General features: G+C 30.7%; 1 non-coding gene across 1 annotated transcript; it reads right to left on the reverse strand.

Annotated features, from left to right (window-relative positions):
• Positions 1-1,123: 1,123 nt before the first annotated feature.
• Trnap-ugg lies at positions 1,124-1,195 on the reverse strand. Its single transcript has one exon. It is a non-coding gene; the product is annotated as a tRNA-Pro (tRNA).
• Positions 1,196-8,314: the final 7,119 nt, after the last annotated feature.

Raw genomic sequence — 8,314 nt, forward strand, 5'->3', positions numbered from 1 at the left:
TTAGTATCAGCTAAATATATACATATATTTATTTTGTACAAGAACTATTAATTTGATTTAACTATCACTTTTTTATTTACTTAATAAATATTTATTTATCATAAATGAATGTTAAATTAGTACTATTCAAATAAATATTTATTAAAATTTCATTTTTCTTACTGTAAGAAAATTTATAATATATGTAACGTATACTATAATATGACGCTACGCTTATCTTAGCGCCGAGACACTACGTGTCTCTAGACACTTTTGCATATTTTCGTATGCGATATTTTTTTAAATACGGCCTCTGGGTCTTTTTTAGCACAAACAAAATTTCATTCTAAGTTTCTCTATAATATAAAGAAGAAAAAGAAGAAATAAATCGAGAAAATATTTGGTAATGTAAAAATACATATTAAAAAGTAACTTTGAATTTTTCCACATTTTTTGAAAGTCTAGAGTAAAGAACCTGAACTGGTCAAAAAATATTGCAAATAAAGAGTGAAAAAATATAATTAGAGAAGGAATAAGATTAACATTTATTATAAAGTATAATAATAATTTAAAAATCAAATTGACTTACATGTGAATTTTATATATCGTAACAAGCGCAACCTTAAAATCTCATTTTTCGCGGACTTTCATGATAAATACATCAGAATTTATCTTTGCAGCTGATATTAAATCACGGGCTTTAACTTAAATGAGTTCTAACACCATTCTGAGCGATAAACGAAAAAATAGAAGCTATTATATTCGCAGTGTACAAAGAATAATAAAAGCTATTATACATTTTAATGCATGATACGCGTTACTCGCTATCGTGCATGTAAAGCAGATATTACTTGTACGAAGATTTATTCTATATATTCCTTCAAGTACTCATCTAACTTTCACATCACGTACAGTCAATTTGCTAAGTTAAACGAAGAAAATAGATATCAGTCAGAAATATAATGTTTCAAAAGATAAAAGACATGATAACAACGCTTATCACATATAAAATATCGCATGCATATGAAGCTGGCGTACCATTGAGATACAGATATCGGCAAACGAAAAAACATACATTAATAAAAGAAATCATAGCTGAGGTCGATTTTTAGTTTTTTAAATTAAAAAATAAAATTAAAAAATTGGGCTCAGCCGGGATTTGAACCCGGGACCTCTCGCACCCAAAGCGAGAATCATACCCCTAGACCACTGAGCCGTTGTTGGAATGTGAGGTTTATTTAACGACATCGTGAAATGTGCAGTAAATATGACATTTTTATTTACTTATTTAATCATAAATATATAATTATAAATAAATAAATGCCTAATTAAAATCTTAAATTTGATTAGCATTGTGTTAAAGATTAATGCATAAGTGTATTTGAGAAAACTAAAAGTACAAATTTAATTATAGTTATTACTAAAAAATTAATTAAACTAATTTGTACGATGTTCTTTCGAGATTTTATCTTCATTATATCATAAAAGATTGTTATTGCCCTTTACAAGACAAGAGAGCCATTATAGTGGCGTTGAAATAATGTCATATTTTGAGGCAAAGAATACAATAAAAAATAAATTATAACAAATCTTACTCAAGGAAAAAAAATCTTAAAAATAAATTTCCATCCCTTAAAGGTTAATCAAAGCAGGAGAAGTCTAATATATTTATTTATCATACCAAAAACAAATTAACGAATTGCCACGTCAGAAGGAAAATATTCCCTTTTCAACGACACAAATTACACTGCAGATACAAGCCCGACCGCCATTTGGCCGCGGCATTTATCACAATTAGTGCCACAAAATAGCCACTTAATTTCAGTACGGGATTCCTCCCTCTTTCTCTCCGCGAAAAAAAAGAAAACAGTACCTTCGTTTACTGGCGACAAAAAGAGCCGGCCCTTGTACCTTTGTTTCGCCGCAGTTAACTCGCTTGTAACGTGTCGTCACCCTTCCGGCAAAAACGTGCTATGGAAACGCGTCGCGACGACCCTTATACAAGCTGAAGGGTCGGAGAAGATTTGTGGTCGCGTTGGGTGGACCGCATAGGAAACTCAAAGGGACGGAATCCCAATCTCCTTCCATTGACGTGCGGTCAGACAGTCGATTTTGAATAGACTTCTCTAAAGTGAAAATCGAGAAGGCGCGTTTCAATTGTTCGTTCGAACGATGCCAGCGATATAGAGCTACGGACAATCTTAAAGGTTGTTGACTGACAACTTCGAAAACACGTGTATCATGCGGTATAATAACTTGGCAGGTGCTACAGTCGCGGTTATAATATCGCTTTGAAGGAATACTTAGTAGAAAGTGTGATATTTCGCCCTAATTAATAGATTCTATATTAATACAATTATATTTTTACAATCTAATATAGCGAAAACCATCTCCCTTATTCAAGTAATTTACTTAATTCAAATGCATATTTCATTTACTTTGCCAATACTCGGTATGGTACATAATATAGTTTATTACAACATCATTTGTGTTAAAATTGTATTTTGTAATTTCAGTATTTCTATAAAAAAATATACTTAAATGTGTAGTTTAAATTATCTATCTTTGTCAGAGTAATAACATGTAATTGCAGGACTCAAAAGTGCACTTATATATAAAATATATATTTAAAAACATTTATTAAAATGCATGATGCACTTATAGTTATAAATCTACACTGTTTGATACAAATTATTTCACAAAAGTTATCTTTATAAAAAATTCGAATTCTTGATATCATCTATCTTTTTCAGAATAATTGACTCATATAATATGACAAATAATTAAAAAATCAGAAATTCATACATATATAATATATGTATATATTTAAAGAAACAATGGATATAAAAAATGAATATATATATATATATAATTTATACAGAATTATTTTCTAAAAATCTATCGAATGTCCGATGCAAATGATAGATCTTTTCAAATGAATTCTATAAATTTATTTCATAGCTAATAATCTATCAGAGTATTCAGTATCCTCGTAATATAACAAACAATTAAAGGACAAGACACGAATACATATACAAAATATAAATCTAAAGATATGTGTATATCAAAATAAAAATTATACAAAATACATATTCTATAGAATTTTATTTTGATAGCTAATGATGATGGATCTTCTAAAATGAATTTTATAAAGCTCATTTCAGTGCTAATAATTCCTTGTCAGAGTAGTAGCCATATAATGTGACAAATGATAGAAAGATGAGAAATGCACACGTAAATGGAATATTTAAAGAAATCGCATATCAAATGCATAAAATTACAAGATTCTGTCTCAACAATGACATAAATTATAGACTTCTTAAAGCAAACTTCGTAAAGTTAATTTCAGATTTATTCTTATGTCAAATTATTATTATGTACTAAATTATTATAAATATGATATTTAAGTCTCTTTTAATTATAGACAAAATAAAAGAAAGTGGATAGCCATTATTTAAAAATACAGTCATGTGCAAAACTATTAGGCACTTACAATTTTCTCGCATTTTACGAAAAGTTAAATATCTCGGCGAAAAGAAATCTCAGAGATTTTCGCATTTTAATGTGTAAAGATAAGACTTTGAATCTGTTTAAATCTTTTGTCTACGATATTTTGTTCCTAAGTTACATAAAATTGAAAAATGATATCTTTGCAATGTTTTTCTCTTACTTTAAACGCTAAAGTTTAATAAAACAAATAAAATTTAATATGAAAGTACCCTAAAATAGATTATCTAAGCTTTAAAATGCTTTTCGAAAAAAATTTGTACAATAATTTTTTGCAAAGATATTGTATTTTTTATTATATGAAATTTCATTGCGTAAAAATTTACTTTTTCTAAAATGTTTTTAATTTCAAAATTAAAAAATATACGGAAAAAAGACAAAAGAGAAAAAATATTTGTTATAATGTGATTCGTATAAATTTTTTCAAATTTTTTTCAAACTTTATTCGATCATCAATTTTAAAAAAGTTAGTGTACAATAAAATTGCACATACGATATCTTTGCGAAAAATTATCATATACATTTTTTTCAAAAAATTTTAAAGCTTAGGAAGCCTACTTTAAGATACTTTTATATTAAATTTTGTTTGCTGAGACAAAAGATTTAAACGCAGATTTAAAGCCTCATCTTCACGCTTTAAAATGCTTGGTAGAAAACCTCTCTAAGATTTCTTTTCTCCGAGATATTTAACTTTTTGTCAAATACGAGAAAATAGTAAGTGCTCCTTACTTTTGCATAAACTTATAGTTTTGTCTTACTTGAGCAGCATTGGTTAAATTATTTTGATGAAACCAAGGAAGGGACAAAGGAATTATTTTGTCCACAAAACCAAAGATTATGTCTTTTTTTGACAAAGCGGATAATGTGAATATAAATTAAGAAATCTATCAGAAAAAATTTCTTTTTTACTTACAAATAAAATTTACAAAGTCGACTTCAGATAATCTATCCCAATCAGAGAAATCCAGGTAATATATGGCATTGAATCATTGAGCAGAATACACATGAAGTTACGCCGATATATAACAAATATGTTCACTTACCAATCGATGTACCGCCTCTGCAACTCGATGAACTCCTTCTTTGATAGCTCCACCGATAAATACTGCACTCAGATGGGTACTGCATCATGCCAAACACTTCATCGCACTAACATAACAAAAAATTAAAGAATTAGAAATGCATAAGTATATAAAATATACATTTTAAAAACCATGTATTAAAATGTACGGTACACAGAATAATAAATAAATTCTATTTTAAGATTTGAATTATAAATTCTTTAAAATAAAATTTCTCTAGAGTGAATTTTCTAAAAACTCTATTTATAGTAATGTGATAAATCATGTAAAAAATACACATCATACTATAATAATGCGATATTGAATCTCACGGATCATGATGAACAGAAACATAAAATTATACCAACGTATAACAAATATATTACACCCCTACCACTTGATGTATCATCTCTGCAATTTGATGAGGTCGTTCCATGACTGCTCCACTGCTTCAAAATGCTCCATCGCACTAATATAACAAAAAAATTGAAAACTAAATACATATATAAAATATGCATTTAAAGGTACGTATGTATCAAAATATATCACACATAGAATTATAAATAAAATTCTATTTTGAAATTTGAATTTATTATATAAAGTTAGCTTTCTAAAGACTTTGTTTCAACAATGTGTCAAATCACACAAAATGCATGTTATATCATTATAATGATGCAGTATGAATCGTGACGAGCAGAATATATGAAATTATATCAATATAACAAATATAATGACTTACCAGTCGATATAACACCTCTGTAACCCTTCTCCTTGATTGCTTCACTGCACCAAATATTTCATCGCACTAATACAACAAAAAATTGAAGAATTAGAAATGCAAATTAATAAATCATGATAATGCTAAAATAACATTAACAAACCGTAACTGATTGAATAATAACTCTTAGTAATAATTTTGACATTATTTCTATGATGTGATGACTTATGTTCTGCGTGAGATGTACAAAAGATATGCATTTAAAAACACATATCAAAATGCATGATATACAAAATTATAAATGCAATTTATGCAATTCTATTCTGAAAATATTCTGAATTATGTTAAATTCTTTAAAACAAAAATTGGGTTAAATTTTGTAAAGACTTTATTTCAACATGTCAGGCCATGCAAAATGCATGAACATCGCTATAATAATGAAGTATTAAATCATGATAAACAGAATATACGAAATTACAGCAATATACAAAAAAATATTCATTTACCTGTCGATATACCCCCTCGATAAACTCTTTCCTTGACTGCCTCCATTATTCTTATATACTTTATCGTCCAAGACGCTCCATCGCATGAATTAGCACAACACAATTACCGCCCGATTACCTCACATGACACTCCCGACGCGTTTATTTTATCTCACGATACACCGGGAACGCGTAAACAACGCAAAGTGTAACCTCCACGTCAAGTTATCAAGACTTATCGCCAAATTATCGATCGACAATATTCTATCACCCTCGCGTCGCAGGGCGAGTAATTAATGTGACACAGCAAACAATTTATCCGCGCTTTTGTCGACGTCATCATTCGTCAATTGTCGACATAACCAACGTGAAACATCCGATCGTCCACCGTCGATTGATTTCACCGACACGATTCGTACACTTGTGACAGATTCGCGACAAATAATTAACGGGACATAATCTCCCCGCACTACTCACCGTAAACCGAGGTCACGGTAAACCGACGCGACGCGACGCATAAACATGACTGTTGTTTATTATTTCGTGATTTCGTCGAACTTTAGCGAGCACCCCGCGCGCCGAATATCACGCTCGCGACGTACTCAAGAATGTAGTTAACGTAACACAACTCACCTACAATAAAAGTCGACATTTCCGATGGTTTTTCCGCTCGAAGTACGCCCGAAATGCGCTCAAAACGAACAACGCGAAATGGCGACTCCCTCCCTTCTCTCCCCCGCTACGTCGAATGATGTTGCCGATTCGGCTCGCGCTAACTTCACGACACAGAGTTCTTCACGAGCATTATAACGCGCGGGAACTTGATCGATTTTAAAATCGCCAAATAAGATCGGTCAAGTTCCCGCGCGTTTTAACATCCGTGAGTCCTGCGTCATCGTGAAGTTAGCGCAAGCTGTATCGACAACATCATTCGACGCAGCGGGGGGTCGCCATTTCGCGTTGCTTGTTTCGATCGTATTTTAGGCGTACTTCGAGTGCAAAAAGCATCAGGAATGTCAGTTTTTATTGCAGATAGTTGTATCGCGTTAACTGCTTGTCTCGAGTACGTCGCGACTGTGATATTCGACGCGCGGGATGCTTGCTAAAGTTCGAGACAATAAACGATCGACATGTTTACGCGACGCGTCTACGACAGTGTTGATCATTAACTCGGTGAGAAATACGGGAGGGTCGAATAAGACAACGGATGATCGTGTTCCGTTAATTACTTGTCGCCAGTCTGTTATGAGTGTACGAATCATGTTGGCGGAATCGACGGACTATTGGATATTTCACGTTGATTATGTGACACTCGCAAATGATGACACCAATCAGTAAGATTTATTAACGTTATTTTAGCATTATCATGACTTATTAATCTACTTAGGTATGTATGCATTGCTAATTCTTCAATTTTTTATCATATTAGTGCGATGGAACATTTGAAGCAGTGAAGCAGTCAAGGAAGGAGCTCATCGAATTGCAGAGATACATCGACTGGTACATCGATTGGTAAGTCAATATATTTATAATATTATATATTGATGTAATTTCATACATTCTGCTTGTCGTGATTCAATATTGTATTATTTGTAGCGATATAACATGCATTTTATTAACATATCGTTTGACACATTGTTGAAATAAAGTTTTCAAAGAAGAAAGCTTACTTTAGATATATAATATATAATTCAGACTTCAAAATACAATCTTATTTATAACGCTATGTGCGGGACATTTTGATACATATGTATCCTTAAATACATATTTTATACATATGTTTATTTTGAATTCTTTAACTTTTTGTTATATTAGTGTGCTGAACCATTTTGGAGCAGTGGAACAGTCACAAGGGAGAAGCTTATCTAGTTGCAGAGGCGGTACATCGACCGGTAAGTGAATATATTTGTTGTGTATCGGCGTGACTTCATGTGTATTCTACTCGCCATGAATCAATACTGTAAATTATATGGCGTTTCTCTGACTAGAATAGATTATTTGAAAGTGACTCTATACAATTTATTTAGAGAGAGAAGATGTGAATTACATTAGAGTATTCTATTTATAATTTTATATTGTTAAAAATAAAATGCTAATTTTAACTTAAAAATGTATAGTGGACTTTCTGAGACATGCCATAATGTTAAAATTAGCATTTTTGCATGTCAGAAAATCTATTATATTAAGTTAAAATTAACGTTTTATTTTTAACAATGTATGTAAGATATAATTGATATATAAATAAATATGATGATGTGTTATATAATATATGATATATAAATAAATTGTAAAATATATAAGAAAAAGACGTTGTTCCTACATGTAGTAATTATTACGAAGAATATTACTAAGGTCTCGGTAGTCTATAAAAGGCTTCAAACGCTCGCACGGAATGCAAGAGATCCGGGTTTGACTCCAGGCGAAGTAATATTTTTCGCAATAAAAATTAATTATTTACAGATTTTAATATGTCGCTTACCATTATTAAAATCGTTTAAGATGCGGAAAAGCATGAAATTATTAAACTGCTAGTAGTCAATTTAACTCGTAATATTGCTACTAGT

The sequence above is a fragment of the Trachymyrmex septentrionalis genome, unplaced genomic scaffold, assembly GCF_001594115.1.
Source record: "Trachymyrmex septentrionalis isolate Tsep2-gDNA-1 unplaced genomic scaffold, Tsep1.0 scaffold31, whole genome shotgun sequence".
Lineage (NCBI taxonomy): Eukaryota > Metazoa > Arthropoda > Insecta > Hymenoptera > Formicidae > Trachymyrmex > Trachymyrmex septentrionalis.